Source organism: Terrapene carolina, unplaced genomic scaffold (genome assembly GCF_002925995.2).
Source record: "Terrapene carolina triunguis isolate 2854851 unplaced genomic scaffold, T_m_triunguis-2.0 Scaffold194, whole genome shotgun sequence".
Taxonomy (NCBI): Eukaryota; Metazoa; Chordata; order Testudines; family Emydidae; genus Terrapene; species Terrapene triunguis.
Genome location: NW_020664545.1, coordinates 2,716,485 through 2,739,137, shown reverse-complemented (window position 1 = coordinate 2,739,137; position 22,653 = coordinate 2,716,485). Strand labels below are relative to the sequence as shown.

Here is a 22,653-nt window from a genome sequence, read left to right as displayed (position 1 = left end):
TGGAACCATTAATTATACAAATTGTGTTTTTCAAATACTGAAAAAACAAGTCATCCACTTGTTGACGCCCTTCGTTTCCAGAAGTGTTTGTTAAGGAAGCAACCTCAGGAATTCCACCTTCTTGAGCCACTGAAGTCCAGTTGTGGTACTGTTTGTCTTAAGGACTTGTCTTCATTAGGAAAAAAAGGAGCCATGCACATGAACATGTTAAAATCCTCGGGTAATAAGGAAAGCCATAGCTTTAACACATTAGTTGGCTGATGTAAACTCTAAGTTCCCCCTGGGGTTTACCTCAGGTTACATTTGTGCAGCTAATGTGTTAAAAATTACACTTTTCCCCTAGAACAGATGTGGCCCAAGAGGAAAGGGTGCCACCCACAGAACATCTTCCACACCTCCTTCTAGCTGGCGTCTAGTGAAGAATATACACGGGAGGCCTGAGAGGAGGCTGTGCCACTCATCTACCAGCACTAGTCAGGTTTCTAATCAACAGCAGAAGAGCAAGATAATTTGAAACCAATTTACCAATATAAACTACTTTCAAATATATGCATTTAAAGAGAATGCATACATAGAGAAGTTAAATCCGATTATCAGGTAAGTAGAGCTTTCATCACAATTTTTGGAAGACAGGTGAGGGGAAGACAGGTGAAGGAAAGACTTCCTTCCCATCCACTCACACAATCAAATCTAAGGCCAGAGTCCTAAGAAGAAATAGAATAATGCAATAATTAATATTTTAGATGTTTGATAACATGATCTTGTTTGAAACCTAATGCATAAATAAAATGTGCCTAAGTCACCAAAGACCTACTGTTGGTACAGCATATTCATCTCAGTGGACATTAGTTAGCTATTAAAAAATACAAAAAAAGAACAAGTGAAATGAAAATTCCATGTCAAATATAATTCTACACAGAGTGCCAACCTAATACTGTACCCACCTTAGCCAGATATATCATCTTTTACTCACTATCTGATGAAAACAAGAGATAAGAATTGCAGGATTATATTTTATACTAGTGTAATAGGTGGTTCTCATGTGTATGTACATACACATATTTATATGGTTCACAGTTCAGTCCAAGACATGATTTGCTGCAAACCTATTAAAACATGAAAGCTTTTGGTTTACTTCCTCCTCTAATTCTTGGAAGTGTCTTAAAACCAGTCAGTCATGTGACTTTCTGCAATGACCTATAGATTTATCCATGTTAGTTTGCAACATGACTGTATAGTGATGAAAATTACTCATTTTTATATTGAGGCTGTGTGAATAATCATTGGCAAGAGACCAAATGATGCAGATCATATTCTAGTCTCCATATAGACTTTGGAAGTCCTCAGTATTGACAACATATACCAGACAAGGAAATTGACCTTCTGATGATGAAGCAGCATAGAAAGTGACTTAACTGCTAGTGCAGATGGGACAGCAATGTTTTCAACAGCATTCTGTGACGGTGCTGATGTGGTTTAGTCCCATCTACATTAATGGGTAACCCATTTTCAATACTGGTTGAGGGAAAGTGGGTGCTGATGACCATTGTCAGTAACAGATCCGTTCCATTTTCTGATGCACATGTAACTATGGTGTTCATGAAAATATTGGCGGCTCACATCATATTGAGACAGAAGTCAGCGAAAAGAGTAAATTAAAATAACCAGACATCACCCAATTAAATTTCTTTCTTGAAGTCCTCCCCAGATGTATTACTGAAAGCTAACTCTTACAGGCATTGTGAGTACTGAGGAATTAATATTTGTCCCGGTCTTTTGGCTCCTTCTCCAAGTCAGGTCTGAGAGGCAATTTCAACACTGCTGGTGACATCATAAGCAGTCCCCCCTCCCCCCACAGGTAAACTACAAAGTAGCCAAATACAACAATTCACTCCTCCTCTCAATTATCCACACTAAATAGAGGAGACTAACAAATTTATTTGAGCATAAGCTTTCGTGGGCTACAGCCCACTTCATCGGATGCACGTAATGGAAAATAAATAAATACACACACACACACACACACACACACACAGAGAACGTGAAACAATGGGTGTTACTATACACACTATAAGGAGAGTGATCAGTTAAGGTGAGCTTTTATCAGCAGGAGAGAAAAAGAACTGTTTGTAGTGGTAATGAAAATGGCCCATTTCCGGCAATTGACAAGGAGATATGAGGAACTTGGGGGGGGAAGAGAGAAGGGGAATAAGCATGGGGAAATAGTTTTACTTTGTGTAATGGCCCATCCACTCCCAGTCTTTATACAAGCCTAATTTAATGGTGTCCAATTTGCAAATTAATTTCAATTCAGCAGTCTCTCGTTGGAGTCTGTTTTTGAAGTTTTGTTGTTGTAATATTGCGACTTTTAGGTCTGTAATCGAGTGGCCAGGGAGATTGAAGTGTTCTCCAACTGGTTTTTTCATTACCACTACAAACAGTTCTTTTTCTCTCCTGCGGATAAAAGCTCACCTTAACTGATCACTCTCCTTATGGCATGTATGGTAACACCCATTGTTTCATGTTCTCTGTGTATATACAATCTTCCTACTGTATTTTCCACTACATGCATCCGATGAAGTGGACTGTAGCCCACAAAAGCTTATGCTCAAATAAATTTGTTAGTCTCTAAGGTGCCACACATAGTCCTGTTCTTTTTGTGGATACAGACTAGCATGGCTGCTATTCTGAAACTAAATAGACGGTTCACTGGAAGTAGGGAGGGAAGGAAAAGTTATTCTGAACTCACTATACCTGATCTCTAATCAAAGACGATATTTGTGTGCACAAATACATTCCCTCATATATTTAAAATATCCTTATTTGGAAGGGCTATAAGAACAGTGATCATAGCTGTCATTTTAATCTTTTGGTGTGCTAAACACACACACACACGTTCTAAAATACTCTGGTCGCAGAAATTTCTGAGGCAAGTGGTTCTGCAAAAGTTACTCAACAGTTACCTCTATTAAGGAATGAAAAAAAATAAGATCAATCGATTTTCTTCTTGGGAAAATTAGTTTCTAGACTTCCCTCCAGCATTCTCTCGATTTATCTCTATAGTTAATTGGTGCTAGACAGTTTTCACTCTGGTGAAAGAAAGGGGGGGAGGGGGAGAGAAAAAGAGGGAAACAGTACTGTACAGCCTTACTCGTTAACAGGTATTTAAACTCAATAAGGTGGTCCGCTTAAAAAAGAGTTAATTTCCAGTGTTCCTGGCTAAAATTAAGACAAAAATAATCTGCATGGTAAAAGTCCATGTAGTGATAGGGCTCAATCCAATCATGAAGAAAAACAAAGCTCTGTTTGTAAGGCCCTCATTTAATTCTCAACTCCAACCCCATATCTGTGCTGTTAGAGATGGAGTGACACAAACAGAGCACTCCCTTCACGGATGCCTCTGGTTAACTGGTGGGCTTCAGTGTCTCTCCCAGCCACAAGAATTGTATAATGAGGCAGTATCTCCAAGAGCTTGTCTACAAGGACTAAGTAGAACTAAAATTAGGTATGAATTTAAAATGAATTACTTAGTTTGGTTCATGTTTCCATGTAGACAAGCCCTAAGTCAGGGGATGAGCCTTGTTGATGCTCTAAGGACACAAGACCCCAGGTGTCTATAGACTGCTGTTTTTCATTCTGGAAGGAATAATGGATCTCTCAGTAGATCATTTCCAGATCAACAATGTGTAATCCATTAGTTGCCTCCAACTCCATTTAACAATTACTATAAAATCATCTTCTTCCAAGTACAGAAAAAGCAAAGCTTTTCATATTGAACTGAAGCTAAAGCCCCACATCAGCTGGAAGGATACATACACTCCCCCCAAAAGAAAAAAAAAACTCAAAGGATAATGCGGTGAAGCAATCTCCTCTGAACACTACCCAGAAAAAGTGACAAAGTCTCACTTGGGCCTGTGCAAGGAAAAGTTGCAAAGGGGAGAGAGAGAGACAGACATAGACAGACAACTAGCGCATCTGTATCTGGAATTCTTGTTCAAAACCAGACTAGTTGTTTATCTTTTCTGTCCTTCTACGCGTTTCTAGACAATTATGACTGAACACACACTACTTTAAGTCTGTAGACCTGCAGTGATGCAAAATGTTAATTCTGTTGTCTTTAAATAACGGAACAGCCAAGACTGTCTAACCAATCAGCAAGACTTATTAAATAATGAAACAGATTTCTGGATAGATTACTTCTCTTGTAGTAATAGCAACAAGGGAAAAAAAAAAAACAAAAAAAACACACACACCACACAGATTCATAGATTTTGGGGCCAAAAGAAACCATTAAATTATCTAGTCTGACCTACACAGGCCACAGAATTTCAGTTACCCCAGCACTGAGTACCAAAACTTAGGTATGATTAAAGCATATATTCTAGAAAGAGATATTCAGATCAAGACTGGATACAAGATATGGTGTATGGACCACTTTCTTTGGTAGTCTGTTCCAATTATTAATCACCCTCACTGCTAAAAATGTGCACCTTATTTCTACTTTGAGTTTGTCAGGCTTTAACTTCCAGTCATTGTTTTTTGTTATGCCTTTCTCCTCTAGGCCCTCCAAGAATTCGCATTTCCTAAAACTATAAATGAACTTGTCAGCTTATGAGGTAAACTCATTAAAATCTGTAAACAGGAAACAAACTATATTAGTAATGATTACTAGAAAAATAATGATCTAGTGGATCACAGGAAGTGTATGCATGCTGGTACAACAAAGATTAGCTACCCACACTTTTATAAAATCAATTATTTAAAAAAAGAAAAAATGTAGTACTAGATGGATTTTTTGTTCCAAACAGTACTTTGCACTTCTATACGGTCATCTGTAACACCCAAAGTATTTTACAGAGATAAGTAGGTACCATCATCCCCATTTTACAGACAAGTTAACCAAGGCATGGAGAGGTTTAAGCGGCTTGTCTAAGGTTATATAGCAAGTCAGTGGCAAAGCCAGCAAGAGAACCCAAATTTCCAAATTAACAGTCCTGTTCTAAATTAATCCATAAACCAGACAGTTTTCATGATTATCTTTCATTTTTTACATCCTCTAGGATTGTAGTTTCTTTATTATCCAGGGGAAGCAGGTACCAAAGCCTATATTCAGGTTGTCTAACACTCTCCATTAGAGAAAAATTCCAGAGCCTTTGGGGAAGATGTATGTATGTATGTATGTGGGGGATGGTTTAACACAGGGGCGGGCAAACTTTTTGGCCTGAGGGCCGCATTGGGTTTTGGAAGTTGTATGGAGGGCCGGGTAGTGGAGGCTGTGCCTCCCCAAACAGCCAGGCGTGGCCCCCCCCCTGGGGCCCCCGCCCCCTCCCACCCCCCCCCTTCCCTGATGGCCCCCCTGGAACCTCTGCCCCACCCCCCCCCTGCTCCCTGTCCACCCCCAGAACACCCACCCCTGACTGCCCCCCGCCACCCCATCCAACCCCCCCTGACTGCCCCCCAGGACCCCTGGCACCCATTCAACAGCCCAGTTCCCTGCCCTCTGACTCCTATCCACACCCCAACCTCCCCTGCCCTCTATCCAACCTCCCCTGCTCCCTTACTGCGCTGCCTGGAGCACCGGTGGCTGGCGGTGCTACAGCCACGCCGCCGCCACCGCGCAGCACAGAGCACCGGTCAGGCCGGGCTCTGCAGCTGCACTGCCCGGCCACCCAGAGCATTGCGCCAGCGGCGCGCTGAGGCTGCGGGGGAGGAAGAACAGCAGGGGAGGGGCCGGGGGCTAGCCTCCCAGACCAGGAGCTCAGGTGCTGGGAAGGAGGATCCCACCGGCCGTAGTTTGCCCACCTCTGGTTTAACACCTTCATTGTTTGCAGCAGAGGCATAGAACATTTGGTAGAGTAAAAGCCCTAGCACCAAAGAAGAGTGTTTTCTTTATCCCATGCTATTCCATTCAGGTTTAGTCAAGAAATAAACTTCTGAACGTCACCATTTCCTTTTTGTTGCTTGAGATGACAGGAAAAACAAATTTGGCAGAATGCCAAAATAACTGAATGTCAACATCCTAATCTAAGACTGGGCCCACATGGCCACCACAGCAGGGGCAGCCGCAAACAAACTCTGCCCTGGGAACCAGGTAAGCAGAAAGCTTCTCCTGAGTGTGAAGGGAGTAGAGAAGGGAACATGGCTGCTCCCATCTGCTCCTCTCCCCCCTGGTCCATTTCTGCCCCCAGAAAACAGGACCTGGGGAAGGAGTTCCCTGCACCTCCTCAGAGAAGGTTGGAGGGGGCAGGGGAGAAGAGAAAGACAGACTGTGCCCCCCACCTCCAATTACCCCCAGACCCTACATATGGATCATTATATACACCAGATAACAACCCTCTTCCGCTGCCAGCTAGTTTGTCCTGCATTGCAGAAGGTTTGGTGTTCAAACCCTACTGAAGATGTATGATCGGGGGGATGACTGTTTTCACAGTTGCACATAACATTTGTTTTTACTTTTTTCCTTCACCTCACTTGAGACACCTGGGGCCTGATATGCAAAAGTGTAGAGCTCGGACAACTGCAACTGAAGTCAACGGGAGCTGTGAGGCACAGCACCTCGGGGAGTAAGGTAGCGTGGTCTGGTGGAACAAGCACAGGGATAGGAGTCATGAGTTCCTAAATTCTAATCCTGGCCCTGCTACTGAGTCACTAAGTGGCCTCAGGCAATCTCTGTCTCAGTTTCCCCATCAGAAAATGGGGGATAATACTCTTAACTCATACTGTTGATACTAATGTTTGTGAGGCATTCAGATATTGTAGCAATAAGTACCCTAGAAAAGACCATGACAAAATGAATAATTATGTATTCATTGCAGGCGCTGGATGGCATGCAGTAAATAAGAAAGGACCGCCAATTGAATGAGGAGGATAAAAATACTGAATAGCTACCTCATTCCCTGAGCACGGTTCACCCTATGTACTGAACAGGGGCAGGGGTCCTGTGGAAAAAACTGGTATGTAATCTTGTAATTAAAGACTGTATCACAACACATTTGCATAAGGGAGCAGAATTAAGGTTGCTCACAACCTAAAAATCTGTCATTTCCCAGCTTTCAAGTGCTTGACTTTGAAACTAAGTAACATTCTTAACACAGCATTTTATTTGATTTATTATGTAGTAGGTGTGGCACGGTGGAACAAACAAAACTTGTATTTCACTGAGAATACATACAAATCACCATGTGTTATCTGGTGTACCAGTTATGTTCTCCTCAGTACTTGTTTGTACAGTAACTCCTGTTAAAATTAAGTTACAGATGCACATCAACAGAACATAGTATAGTGTTAAATATTTGAGATTAAGCCAAAGTTAACTGTGCTTTTGTCTCAGGAAGGTTACAGGATCAAGTCTCTAGTGAGGACATGCACTCATTTTCAATGTTGGTGAAGAGGTGCAACATTATTGGGGGATGGTGGAATGCGTCACTGTTAGACTCCAGTTTAATGTCTTGTTTAAAAGGCAAATTGTCTATTTCCAATAGTGTCCAGATGTAAGTTAAAGACAACAGGGTGCTGATTTGAAGGGGATGAAGGCAACATTTCTTCACTCGACTTTCTAATATCTAATACTGTGAGGGAGCTACTATATTACGCTTTCCACACTGGTCTTGCAAAACACTGATACCTCAAATATGAAAGGCATTATATAAAAACCAGGGGTTGGGGGAACCCAAACCCCAAGTCTAAAAGCAAATCTACTCTGTTTTCAGAAAGGTAGGAGCAACAGTGCTAATTTTGGCTTTGTGAACAGAGAGAAAATGTTTGGGCCTCTTTATAAATATTAGTTACGTCACACCAAGAATTCACAAGTACCCAATATACTTGTCTCTATCACTGATTTTTTTTTTAAATTAATGACCAATTCTCACCCCAATAAGGACACTGCCCCAAAAAGCCCCTGCCACCAAACAAACAGTTTCACAATCACCATTTATTCAACCTTTAATATTACCTAATAAAAGCACATTGAGATCCTTGTTTGAAAGATACTATACACATTCAAAATGTTTTGTCTTACTTTATATAAATCCCATCACAAAAAAGCATTTATGTTAATTATATGGGTTTTATATAAAGCCTGTACTCGAAGGTATCTATATAGAAAAGATTTACAGGCATGAGTATCCAGTATGCCATATAAATACTCTCGAGAATTTGTAACCCTACTCACAAAACAGTTATAAAAGCCCCAGCTTTAACATCTTGTGCAATATTAGAAAAGTAAGCATATTGTTTCTCAGATGGATGGGTTACATAAGCATTAAAAAAGTATCCAACACCTGGGATAGGATCTCTTTATAAATATATTAAAAGTTTTATAGTTATTTTGATTTCTAAATTAGACAAAATGTGTTCATGCCCAAGTCTCTTAACATGCATAAGCGAAACAAAAAATATTCAATAATATGCCCCAAGTAAACAGATTCAGTATCCCTACAAATGTTTTCTGCACCAGAAAACAAGATATAAAACTACTATAATGTTCTCTGCTGGATCTACACATAGGGAGTGGTGATGTTTTCCAGTGGCAAGTTAAACACACATAAAAAACTGACACTGACCTACCCATGAAGTAAAATTAAACTGCGTTCGACACAGCCACCCTGTTGTCTCAGCCTGACTTCTAAATTTCTCAAGAGGGAGTCACCGAGGACTCTTCCAGTTGCTTAGCAACTGCCTTGGGGACCTCACAACATGGACACCATTTCAGAAGGCACAATGTGCCATAATTTAAACAAGTTCTCAAATCTGGGCTCATCACATTTGTAGTATTTTAATTTTCACAACTAAGAAGTTCCACTTACAATTTTCTGCTTCATTTTATTTTCTTCAAAAGTGCTTTCAGCACTGCTGAAAGGTACCATTAACGGAAGCGTTAAGTTCTTAAAATTTATCCACAAAACAGGTATAGCGCAATTAGTGCATTGAAAGCCCTCATACTGCCCTGCCCATTTCTATGAATTCTAGCTTAGTGGGGCTACCTTGGGAGATGGTCCATTCTGGCATTAAACTCCATAAAACTATTAGATCATCTAGTCTTACCTCCTGTAAATATCACCAGCCATTAAATTTCACTCAGATACCCCTATATTCGACCCAATTATTTTAGTTCAACTAAGCATTCAGTCCTTAGGAGACTAAGCTACTGTGTGCCACAAGCAGAGACCAGAGGAGATCTAGGTATCACCAAAGCCTGAGGCCCCTGAAATGGCAGGGAACTGATTTGGTGAGATAAGGCATGGATCGCCTGCTAGGGAAAAACAAAAGAAACAATACCAAGGTCTGCCAATCTGACCTAGGAGAAAATCCCTTCCTAACCCCAAATCTGGGGATCATTATGATTTGAACATATGAGCAAGAAACAAAGCCTGGTATTTAAGAAAGAGGATTCTCTATGCCATATCAGAGCACTGACCCACTCCATCAAGTGTCCTGTCTCTGCCTGTGTCCAATTTCTGATACTTCGGAGAAAGGCAAATAACCCCCAGAATACATCTGATCACATGTGCCTGGGGAGGCATCCTTCCTCACCCCTGTAGGTGACTGGCTAAAGCCCTGGAGCATGAAATTTGATCTTAATGTAGAGCTGCAAGTGTTATGAGCATGTTGCAATGTAGGCAATCCTGTCCTCCACCCCCCCAGACCATGAAGGAAGGGATGAACTGGAGGATTCATAGATTAAGGCCAGAAGGGACCACTACAAATATTCAGCTGAATTAAAGCATATATTGTAAACTATCTAATCTCACTTTAAAGACTCCAGCTGAAAAGCAGCTCAACTGCCACACCCACTCAATTCTTAGTCTATATCAGAGGTTCTCAAACTGTGGGTCGGGACCCCAAAGTGAGTCCCAACGCCATTTGTATGGGGTCACCAGTGCTGACTTAGACTTGCTGGTGCCCAGGGCTGAAGCCCAAGCCCTGCCGCCTGGGGCCAAAGCCCAAGACCCCCCCGGGGTCATGTCGTAATTTCGGTTGTCAGAAGGGGGTCGCGGTGCAATGAAGTTTGAGAACCCCGGTCTATATGATGAAAGCAGCAAATGTGCCAGTTGTTATGGATATGGTTGTCCACTGAGAAGTGATCTTTGGCTATCAACTCAGTTCATGTAGGACTCAGGGACTTTAGATGATAACCATATTCAACTATTACCAGTGTTAGCTGGATTTGAACCAAACTACTTTGAGGAGATGCCAAAATTAGATCAGTGGTAATCACCAGAGAACACCTGCAGATCACTAAAGGAAGTCGCAGAGAGCCACAAAATAGCTGCACTGAATTGTGATGTTTTAGCAAATAATGCAGTATCATTACATGTTGATGTAACATCATAACATAGGCTTGTGTTGCAAAGTTCTTTCTTACTCTCCATTCTCAAATGCTGGAAAGGAGAGGATTTTCCCCTCTCTTCCCATCCTACACCACCTGATAGCTACCAGCCACGAATAGTCTCATGTGACTTGAGCATCACAAGTGGACTATCATATGCTAAGGCATCCAGTCTTCCCAGTTCTCAATACATAACTCATTATAGTACAGTCTATAGTCCAAAAACCAAAATACAAGACTGGAAATCAGACGAGCTGGGTTCTATTCCTACCCCTGCCACTGACTTCTTGTGTGATCCTGGCAAGTCACTTAATTTCAGGGTTTCTCGATTTGCAAATGTTTGTGAAGTGCTTTGAGATTTACACATGAAGAATGGTATACAAGTACTAAATAGCAGTATTATAAGATATCATTCAGGTATATTTAATTCCCTGTAGCCATATATATCATAACCTGTTTGACTAAACATTTGAGTCTTATGCTGGAGAGAAGATAGCAAGCGTGAGCAATTTTTCCCCCCAACAAGCTGTCACACTGGTAACACTTAATACAGTCACTGCTTATACTGCAACATGCATACAGTGTTGTTGTAGCCGTGTTAGTCCCAGGATAGTGTCTACAGTACTGCAACTTCGCTTGTCTGTATTTTCTCTGCCTTTCATGCCAGAAGGTGTCACTGTGGCACCACTTCCACAAAAACTACAGCAGGGACTCCCACATTTATATTATATACCATTTCTTAATAAAAAGTCGGTCTCATGGACTGCTCATTCATGGTGACACAACACCCCTGTGCCAACTACAGCATTTGCTTATACGGAAAAGCAATATTCTAGAAGTATTTAGTGTTTTTCATCTGCCTTTAATATACTAACTTGGGGGTGGGGGGTTCTCTCCTTTCCCATCTGTTATGTTCTTCTTTTTCTTCCTCCCCTGCATGCGCTTCTCTGCCACCTGGTCCTCTATTCCAACTGCATATGCTTCCCAGTTTCCTGCCCCTCCTCTTTCCAAGTGGCAGGGAAGCATGGGCATGGGATCCTCTTCTCCCCCAGACACTTCACTCTCTTCTCCTACTGATGGCTGGTAACTCCAGTCTCATTGGTGTCTCTCTTGTCCCCAAGGGTAGCTCACTTCCTCTCTTCCTGTGCAGCAGTGGTCTCCAGTAGAGGCAGCAAAGCTGCTGTCTCACTTCCAACTGCATTTATAGGCCTCACTGTGCTTTACATCTAAGAGCCTAAACACCTGTAGGTGCTAGTTCTTGTTTCCAGCTGCTTCATGTGCACATTTAATCTTGGTCTATGGACCAGTTTGAGAACCTCTGACTTTGGAAATGGGAAGATACAAATGGAAAGGGCAGGGGTAGCTGGGAAAATACAAGAGAAAGTAAAACCTAAGTGACTCACTTAGACTTTCATATGAGAGTTTAAAGGCCACAGACTTAGCATGCATATATCTATCTAGGTCTGATCTGATTGGGGGGGGGGGGGGAAGAGAGAGAGACATAAAAAGATAACACCCTAATGAACAGCATCAGGGGACACACAACAGAGACTACTTCAGTGGTTTTGGGCAAGTGACTTAGTCTCTATGCCTCAGTTTCTCCATATATAAAACAGGGATAATAATGCCTCAGAAGAACTTTGAAGATGCAACATATTAAGTACTAGCCTTCCAAATACACCCCATCCTCCACAGCAAACCTTTCCATAATTAATAAAATTTAGAGCAGTTATAAATACTGAGAGTTCAGGGAAATATCCCCTTTAAAATTTACTGTATAAGGATCCCCCACACATTCACTAATCCTTTACATAATGAAATGACCAATACAGACATCTAGGCAATAAGCCTATAAAAAAAGAAAGAAAGAAAAAGAAAAAAAAGCAGGAGCTGTAGATCCGTCTAGTCATTGCTGATCCATCATAGGTAGAAAAATCAATAGAGATCGCCTTGATCAGCAAATTAAACTGAAAAACCCACCCTAAGGGGGAGGGTTTATAACCAGGAAGGGGGATTTTGGGCACGAATGTCTAAACTTCAGGCAAAAGCCTTGCCACCCTTTTGCCGGCTACACCTTTAGCAGCAGGAAGGACAGTCGACTGAAACAAGCCAAGGGGAGGGGAAGAAGAAGAAGAAGAAAAAAAAAAAAAAGAGGGGGGACTCTTATTCTGACATGAGATTCAGTCTGGCTGCCAGCCGGGTTAAGTGCCACGACTGGGGCTCAACCAAGACACACAAATTTGTCCACTCGCCTCCCCCTCAGCACACCTTCCCCACCCCGAAGACCACTCCCCACTCCCTAAGGAGCGTATGCTACACTTCCCCCAAGATAGGAGGAGGGACAAAGCAGCCACCCCTTTACTAACCCCCCCCCAAAGAGACCTCAAACTGAAACGCACCCCACTTCTCTAACTACACCCCCCACCCCCTCCAGCACACCACCCCCCACGCAAAATATGCTACCCACCCTCCAACGGAAGAGGCAGATCTGAGTCGGACCATTTTAAAATCGCGCCGTTCAAGGCAATGGGCTTTCCCCTGCATCCAACTCCACTACAGGCTCTTTCCAAGCCGGGAGGGAGTGTGTGAGCGTGTGATGGTGGAAGAGGAGGAGGAGGAAGAGGAAGGAGGCAGGGGTGAAAGCTTGTAATAACTTTCCGAAACAAATGCTTGAAAGGCTCTTTAAAAAGCCCCAGAAAAACCATGATTTGCCCCCAAACCAACCGCATTTTAAGACGCTCTTCCTGCCTGGAATTTTGGAGCGAATCCGACAGTAGAAACTTTTCAGGCACCCTAGAATTGCAACTCCCCGGTTTCTCTTGCATGGCCCCCACACGCAAAGGTACAAAACTATTTCCTTTCCAAAAGTAGAAATAAAAAAAAAAAATCCAAGGCAGAAATACAATTAAATTCTAGCAGCCGGACAAGACTTTGCACTTTCCTCAGGTGAACGAGGACGGGCTTTAGCCCCTTTCTATTGGGGGAACACTCTCTCCAGTTCCCTAAAAGCAAAAGGAGGGGCGTCCATGCCCATTTCCTTTTACAAATAACTTCTATTCCCTCCTTCCCCCCAAATAACCCCCATGAGAACTTTGAATCAGTGAACTCACAGTCCGAGGCACTGCCCCGTGGCTCCCCACGGATCCGCACGATCTAGAGCCTTTCCCGGGGTTAAATAACTAGCCCCCCGAGCTTTTTGTACAGCCGGGGATCCCTCTCCGCGGCTGCTCCCCTTGCCAAATAATGCGCTTCTTACACATGGAGTCGCGGCGTCACTCCTCAGAGCATGCGCACCGAGGCCAGCGCACTTTAGCCCATTACTAGCTACCCCCCCCAAACACAAGGGAGCTCTTAATTAGCTCCAGCCTTGCAGCTGGAGGCTCTTGCTGGGTGCCGGGACATATGGAGCAGCTGGGGGTGGAGAGGGTCGAGTTTCCGGGCAATGGTGGGCCAGGTCTGTGACCTGGGGCACCATTGGTAGAAGGGGTCAATGCACATGGCACAAGAACAGCGATTGGCTGGGAGGAGGGGGGGGGAGAGACGCCAAGGGAGGGATCGAGATGGGGTTTAAGGAGTTGCTGCTTGCAGCAGGGGAATGCTACGTACGCCTCTGGGCCACGTGGATAAGCAGCCGAGAGGAAGAGGAGGGTGCTGCTGGCAGCGGATTCAATAATGCTACTAGCCGGCTGGCCCTGGCAGGGGCTCCACGTGTTGGGGGGTGAGTATTACAGTGGAGCGGCTGCCTGCATCCGTTCGGGTTACTAGTCTAGTAACCAGGCGAGGTTTACAGCTCCAATTCTCTTTCCCGTGCGACTGCAGCGCGGGGTTTATTCCTAAATCCTGAGCGGTAGTGGCACTGCCCAGGATTGGGTGTGTGGCGGTTCACTGCTACTTCACCTCCTTTCGAGGCAGTATGGTCTACTCTGCCCTCCGCAAAGAACCCCAGCCACCACGTGACTTTTTAGGCCCCACCAATTTACTGTCATGATGTGAGATTCCAGCTACAATCTATTGGGCCACCTATGCCTGTGTTTGACTCCATGGTCTGGCCACTGTAGCCTTCCTAGGCTTCCACCACCTGGGCCAAAAACTTCCCCGTGCTTCACTCTGGTGGAGTTTAATGTTTGGACAGCCAAGAGCTGAGATCTAACTTCTTTCCTCCTTTCTTAGTAGCCTATAGCCAACCACCCTGTGGCAAATAGGTGGTACCCCAGTGGATTTACCATAAAACAAATTGTGTGGTGGTATGGGGCACCCAACAGGGGGGGGGGGGAAAATGCAGGACAAATATCTGACAACCTTCCTCAAAAAGAACAGGAGTACTTGTGGCACCTTAGAGACTAACAAATTTATTAGAGCATAAGCTTTTGTGGGCTACAACCCACTTCCTCTGAGTCCTGGCCAACGGTGCAGCAGGGTGCAGGCAGGTTGCCTGCATGCCGTGGCCGGTGGCCCCACGCCACTCCTGGAAGCGGCTGGCTGCTGGCATGTCTCTGCATGCCTCGGGGGGGGGGGGGGGGGGAGGTGGCTCCACGCACTGTGCACGGAGACCCACTGCCTCCTTCCTCCCAAGGGGCATGCAGAGATGTGCCAGCAGCAGGGCTAAGGCAGCCCCCTGCTTGCACTGACTGCCTCCTTGCCACTTTGCTCCTGGAAGTGGCTGGCATGTCCCTGTGGCCCCTGGGAGTGGGGAGTGTCTCCACACACAGCCCCAAATGCCAACTCTGCAGCTCCCATTGGCCACAGTTCCTGGCCAATGGGAGCTGTGGGTGGCCCCTGCAGGCAGCGGCATGTGGAGACCCCCTGACCTCAGCCTAGGAGCTGCTGCCGGCGGGGTGTGGGTGCCAGTTGCTTTGGGAGCTGCAACACCCCCCCTCCCACACTCCAATGCCCAGCCCAGAGCCTGCACCCCAACTTCCTCCCAGAGCCCTCACCCCTCCTCCCACACTCCAACCCTCTGCCCCAGCACAGACTGCACCCAGCACCAAAACTTCCTCCCAAAGCCTGCACCCTCTCCTGCACCTCACACCCCTGCCCCAATCAAGGTACCTCACTTTATTTTCATTTACTTCCCAATACTTATCATATAGGAGGAGGATGAAGGGGGGGGGGGGGAAAAGAAAAAAAGGGGGGGAGGAAAGAGGGGGTTTTTTTTCTTGGGGGGGCCCGGGGGCCCCCCCCCCCCCCCCCCCAAAAAAAAAGTTGCTCACAGGGCCCCACTAACTCTAAATCCACCACTGCCCTACAGTTTTCCTTATTCTCTCAGCCTCTGGTGTTGGAGGATGTTGGGGGGTAGGGTGCAGAAGGTCCCTGGGTAGAAGAGCAAGAAAGGGCTAGGATGGTCATGGATGCAGCAAGTTTCCTTCCAGGTCAAGTGGGAGAGATTCCTTTTGGTTGTAAGTCTCAGCAGAGGTCAAGGAACCAGTAGTAGTACTCTGATACCTCACCCTCTATTGAGGGGGATAGGACTCCAGCTGCTCCTAAAGCTGGAAGTTACTTGGAAGCTAGTATATAGTTTGCTGGGGACACTCAGGGCTTTGGCAGGATTTAATTGGTTTTATTATGCCACAGGTTGGTGTGGTATAGACACTTGGAGGCTGAGGTCCAAAAGCCTGCTGGTTCACATAACGTTCTATCTGTATATGTGCTGCACAGTACAATTCCCCCAACACCGAGAACTGATGACTCTGGATAGAAAGAGGAGAGGAGACTAAAATTGCCTAGCTAAGTTTGTTTAGTCTAGCAAAATGATGGCTGAGAGAATATGATTGCTCTCTTTCTAACTCCCTCTCATTCTGACACACCCTTAAACACCTAGGAGGGAAAAGAGATCTTGCTAAAGGACAATGATGGCACAAGAATAAATGGCTATAAAGTGGCCATGAATAAACTTAGGCTGGAAATTAGAAGAGAGCTTCTAATCATCAGAGAAGTGATGTTCTGGAACAGTTTTCCAATAGGAGTGGGGGGAGGAGGCAAACAATCTAACTAGCTATCAAATGGCGCTTGATACATTTATGAATGGGATATGACAGGTTGCCTGTGATAGCTGAGGATTGGACTAAATGATCATGGAGGTCTGTTCCAGTCCTATGTAGACAACCTACATGATGCAGAGTCCTATCACAGAAAAATGGACTTGTGCAAATCACTCAGTCTCTAGGACACCATCTCTAAGACAACAAAGGAAAAGACTTGGACAGCATCAGAAATTGAAATCGCTTCCCTGCTGCATAGGAAGCAGCAACTGGGTTGATGGGAGACAAGGTATGAAGACTCCTGTACCTAAGAATCTCAAGATGGCCCATATTACTGCTAACTGGAATTCTGCACTGAGTTCATTCTATCATAACTAACAAAAAGCAGCCAAGAGATCTCTTTAAATACAACTGAGGAATATTTTTCTATGTAGCTTACAAAATGAATCTGCCTCCCTTTAGAGAGGTAAAGACTAGGGTGCACTATTAGGTATGGAAGGAAGAGGCACCACCCCAATTAACTTGCCCAGGATCTACACACCCACACAAGCAAATCATGCTTGTGGGATGGTTTTATCTGTGTGTATGTTTACAGTTTCAAAGGATCTTCATTAGGAATTGTATTGTGCCACATCTTAAGGCTGTCTGGTAGATTCAGGTGGGCCAAGTTATTACTAGAATTCCAAATTTGGCTGTGGTGCTGAGCTCTCTAACTTGTTTCCATTACTTAACCTTTGGTGTGGTCCCTGAAAGACTCCAGGTAAGAATCCTCCTTTTTCCTAAATCAAACAGAGCTCAGTGAATGACCTAACTGACTCTGAGGTTTATTTGGTATGTTAAGGGTTCTGACCAGATTATAGTTGTGATTCAGGACTACAAAAGAAGGGCTGTGATGGCTAAATCAGCTTTCAGACTATTACCAGTTCATTCCAGGGGCTTGGATTTATCTGGCTTTGCCCTGGATGGGCATTTGTTATGACAAGCTAATGCCAATAGGGATTTCTTGTGCAGCCTCTGAAAGGCTCCAGTTCATCTCACATCTAGACTGGGATGTTTTTGTGGGAGGTGATCTGTTGACTGGAAGCTCATCACCTTAATGGTTCAGGACAAAGTGAGGCAATGTTGAATCACTTTCAGCAGCACGTATCATGTTAGGGTTTCTGTTTGGCTTTGGAAGAATGAGGATCCTGCCCCCAGATTCAAACCTCTACTACAGTATTTCTTTTAAAATCCAGGTGAGGCACACATCTTGTGAAAGAAAATGAGCATACTGCAGGAGTTTGGAGAGATGAAAGTAGACCGCCAAGGTAACGGAGTACTGACCTTTGCTTGTTAGGCCATGGCTGAACATGATTCAGGGCCTTACTTCCATTACCATGTTAAGGTTACTAGCGATATGCAGCTATCAGAGGGGTAGCCGTGTTAGTCTGGATCTGTAAAAACCAACAGAGTCCTGTGGCACCTTAAAGACTAACAGATGTATTGGAGCATAAGCTTTCATGGGTGAATACCCACTTCGTCAGACGCATGTAATGGAAATTTCCAGAGGCAGGTATAAATATGCAGGCAAGAATCAGTCTGGAGATTACGAGACTGTGAATGGCTAGCCGACTACAAAAGCAGTTACTCCTCCCTTGGTGTTCACACCTCAGCTGCTAGAAGAAGACCTCACCCTCCCTGATTGAACTAACCTCGTTATCTCCAGACTGATTCTTGCCTGCATATTTATACCTGCCTCTGGAAATTTCCATTACATGCGTCTGACAAAGTGGGTATTCATCCACGAAAGCTTATGCTCCAATACATCTGTTAGTCTTTAAGGTGCCACAAGACTCTTTGTTGCTTTTTAGGGATATGCAGAAAGACTTCTCCATCTGAGAGGTGACACTTTCTAACAATTTACTGGTTTGTCATCTTAGCACTCCAAATAGGAGTGGCCTTCAGATCTACAACTGTACTATGCATCTGGGGGGTTGAGTGCTTCATTATCAGGGGGTGGGATTGTTTTTGTTCTGTTTTGTTGTTCCATAACACATTTTGAATATAGTCTCTCTAGTATGACAAAATGCATTGCCAGTTTCTTTCTCTCTCTTATCCTTGATTCTAGGAATATGGTGTTTGACTGGCTGCTGAAGCAGACAGATTCCCATAGTCATGGCAGGAATACTGAGAAGTTTGGGTCTCTCTATGGTCTGACCTCTTCCTGTGGATCACATCCTGTAATTTATAGCCCACATAGAGGCTCAAGGGCTGGATTGTTTCAACAGCAGCATCTTATTTGCCAGCAGCATCCTCTGTTTCCCAGACAGCTAGGTATGGGGAATCTTGCAAAGAGGTTATCTGAAGAATGGGCTACATCAGATCCTCTCTCAAAAGATTCATTGCCTTCTCATTATAAAACAGTATGAGAACTTGGAAGTATATCGGGATGGCTACAGCATCAGAGGAGTGGAGAGCCTCTTGTTCCACACAGTATTTACAGCAGCCATCTGACATCTTTGGGGTTTGAAACTTGGCAATGGGACCAGCTGGATGGCTTGCCTGGAACCTTGTTGCCCAACAACCATTAGTTGGGGATCTGCCCCTTCTTTCATCACCATCCCAAAAAAATGCTTCCACAAAATAGACTTAAGATTCAAAGTTCAATGGTGCAGCTCTACTGACAAAGGAAGAAGCTATGCCTGGAGGTTTATCTGCTTATATAACTGTATGATGACCAGATAGCAAGTATGAAAAATTGGGATGGGGGTGAGGGGTAATAGGAGTCCATATTTAAAAAAAAAAAAGCCCCAAATATTGGGAATGTCCCTATAAAATCGAGATATCTGGCCACCCTGTATAACTGGCATGGGGAGGGCTTGTTTGTCCTGCATGAGGATGGATGTCTGACATTTTCATCTTATGGCACTATTCCAGAAGCCTTTTGGCTCTTCTTGGCTGCTTCCAGGTGAGCTTTAGCCCAATGCATTTTAGACTGAGGTAACAATGTCTGCAGTGGCAGCTGGTTTGCTGTAGGACTGTCTATGTTCTGGCCTTTGGTAGCTGGGGATCAAATTGCTGTAGTGTCTGTGCATCAAGAGGGACTGAGTAGAAGAGAGAGAATTTCTTTTGGTAGCTGTAGCTCTCTTCATGCCCAGGATCTGTGGATGCAGTACTGTATTATGGGTGCACAAACTAGTGGTGGAGCAGAACTACATTTGCACACCATTCAGGTGTGCAAGGGATGAGAGGACCAGCTCCTACCCTTAATATATTATCTGATGGAAGAAACTCCTTGGTGATAGGGTACGGAGATCATCTGTTGGTTAAGCTTAAAAGACTGAGTGGTACTCAAACAGCTGTGTTTGTGGCAAACCTGATTTGGCCAAAACTTTTGCCATGGTTCATAGTGAGAGTGATTACAGAATTCATAAAAGCAAACTGTAAAATAAAACTTAGAACTGCCATTGGTGTGTCTTTTTGAAATATGACCTTGTGTATGACTGTGTAGAGTTGTTCCACATTGTCTGGGTACAGTATTACAGATTTGAAGAGAACACGTTCCTTTTGCCTATCTGTAGGCTGATAAAGAACTTATGGAGGTGAGGTGTGCCACCTAAGTGATAGGCCAGTGGCATTTAGTAGGTAACCATTTGAGGGTGGATGTAGTTCAAGTGCAGCTACTATTGGTGTGGGATGCAGGAGGTTATAACAGGTTGGTCTCTCTTTAATGGCAAAGTTCAAATCTTTTGTCAGATACTGCTGTGTGTGTGTGTGTGGGGGGGGGGGGATTCTTCTCTCAAAGTGGGGCAGAGGGGTCCTTCAATCTTGAGTCAGGAAGAAAGTTGGGGAAGCAAACTAAAAAAAAATAAAAAAACCCAGTACTAAAGTTTGTCAGCTGTGGGGATTACTTGAAAGTTGTGCTGGTATTACAAATATTTAACCAATAAAGTTTCAGCCTGCTGCCATTTAAACCACAAATCATGTTTGTTTGTAATTTTTGTTGTACCCTGAGCAAAAGCAAAATACCAATGCCACAATGTGTGCCTGGGAATATGTAGACAAGGTGCAGTAACTCACTCACAACAGATCTGTGCAGGATGCTAAAATGATATACCTCCCAACACTGAGTAAAGTTCTATGAAACTACTACTAGATAAGCGGAGAAATGCTAGAGCTTTAACTACCACAGATATATTTTTGGTACACAAACTTAGTTAAATATAACCTGTTCTAATATTTTTTAGAAAGTATCTTAGGAAGAAAAAATTGGCAAGACTTAACAGATGGCTAGTGATGCAAAATTTCTTAACTTTAAGAATTCTGGTGGTCCACATTGTTTCTCATCTCCTTCCCTGCTCCCCCCCCCTTTTTTTTTTTTTAAAGCCAGAACTACTTAGTTGCAAACAGCACAATAATCTGACACTTGAAACAAGGGTAGTCACAGAGGGAATAAATTACCCCAGTTTCTCTCTAAGTCTATCATGTAAATAACTGTTCAAGTGGGGATGGAGGAGAGAGTCACTCTCCTGCATTAAAGAAGTGTTATTCAGGAACACACATTAGGTGTCCTAAATATCAAAGCTGATTCTAAAAAATTTCCTCTTGGCACTACTATGCTAAGTCTTTGGTCACACCAATTGACTATTTGGGCACCTGCATGATCCGTTTGAAATGGCCTCACTATCATGCAAGCAAGTAAACAGTGTTGTATCTGCACTTGTATCTACTTCTGGGCCTTCATTTGTGTTTATCATCTAGTATGCTGACAGACACGGAACTTCTAAAATAACTACAAGAGTTCTTTTCTTTTCAATTATGCCCACAAAGGTTTATAGCTTTAAACAAAGCTGTTTATATGGACATTTAAAAATACATTAATAGATTCTTCATGCCTGGAGCCATACTGCCTTGCCTTTATGAACACTAAGTAGTGAGCAAGATCAGTACGTGTAAAGACCTAGAGTGGTGCAGAAAATATTTCAGTAAGTGATGCTTTTCCCTGTGTCAGTAGCCAACAGAAACTGAGCATGGTGCTGGAAGTGCCTTCTTTCATATGAGGCTTAAAGCTAAGGTGTTGACCACTTGCCCTTTTCCACAATCATGGTACTTCTCAGAAGAGTAAGGACCTGTTGCTCCAGTGTCCTAGTCAAACATCAATTTGCGTAACTACGCTCTCTACCTGCCTGAAGTCCCTCTGTAGCTTCAGTTTGAGAAACTATTCACGGTCATAAAATATCGTGGTATTAAAGTTTCATAACAGGTGTTTGCATTTCAGTGGTGATGGAAGTGATCTTGTATAATACAGCTTGTTTTAAAAAGTAAAATGACTTGGGATCTTTCAGAGTAAAAAATGATAGGAATGTAATGTGAAAAGACAGCTTCTGCTTAACCTGATGGGGGAGGGCACAAGGACTTTGTCACTCTAACAATTCCCTTCATGACTCGTGTGACGTGGTGCCTTCGGAGGAGAAATCTAAAAGGAGCTACAGAAATATCTTTGATCCCATTTTTTGTCAAAGAATTTTAAGTTACTGTGATGTATCGCCTGACCACATGATCTTATTTACTGTAAGCCTTCAAATAAAATGAGCATTTTATAACACCAGCAGTTTGAAGAGTTCAATGTCTGGCTGTAAATAGGCTTGAATCCTGCAAAATAGTGGTGTAAACAAGTTGGGCTTACACTGGTTTGAGGTGTGATACTAAACTCTTATCACATTCAACAAATGTCAATTTTTCAGCAAAAGCCAGAGCCTAAAATATTTACAATCGTTTTTAAAAATCACTCTTGACATTAAATGAAAATACTTCCATTATCTGAACTTTGAACTAATGAACAAAATCTCAGACTGCTTACAACTTCTTCCATACACCTTTGCCAGTTACTATTCTGCAAGGATGATTGAGGAACAAATTTTATAAATACAGTTCCTAAATCTGGCCTATAATCTGATATGGCAAAACTATATAGAAGCTATTTTAGTAAGCATACTGGGGGAAATACACAGGTGTATGTTAAAGCAATGCTAGCAAACAAAGATAAATCATCTGATGCACAGTAAAGTATTCCCTTCCCACTCCTCATCTGGGCCTTGATTGCTGTGTTTGTTCCTAACTGAGTACAGAGTAAGGTGTGGACAAATGCGAGAATGAAGCGAGACAGCCATCAGAATTCCAGAGTTGAGATTGGCAGGTTCTGGCTGTCACTAGGTGACAGTGTTCTGCAGAGGAGGGCACCAGCTCCACTTCATTAATGAGACTCCTAGGTGGACTGGTGCATGGGCTGGTAATAGGTGGATGGCCCTTTCAGTGTTGCCAGTTAAGCTAATGGGACAGAAGCAGTTGTGAGGTTTGTTTTTAAATTTA

At 43.6% G+C, this 22,653-nt stretch overlaps 1 protein-coding gene and 1 long non-coding RNA gene across 8 annotated transcripts in view; one reads left to right on the top strand and one right to left on the bottom strand.

Annotated features, from left to right (window-relative positions):
- Positions 1 to 22,653, bottom strand: part of GATAD2A (GATA zinc finger domain containing 2A) — a 109,629-nt gene that overhangs the window by 71,702 nt on the left and 15,274 nt on the right. The window contains exon 1 of one of the 7 annotated variants that reach the window (XM_024219084.2): positions 13,584 to 13,633. The exons of 5 other annotated variants lie outside the window; for them this stretch is intronic. The gene's annotated coding sequence lies outside the window, so the exon portion shown is untranslated. Of the gene's footprint in view, positions 1 to 13,437; positions 13,564 to 13,583; positions 13,634 to 22,653 lie in introns of those variants that run through there. One more of the 7 variants, XM_024219082.2, reaches the window with a different exon arrangement.
- LOC112120142 lies at positions 13,956 to 20,055 on the top strand. The gene is made up of 3 exons (XR_002909174.2): positions 13,956 to 14,045; positions 17,541 to 17,612; positions 18,413 to 20,055. It is a non-coding gene; the product is annotated as an uncharacterized LOC112120142 (long non-coding RNA).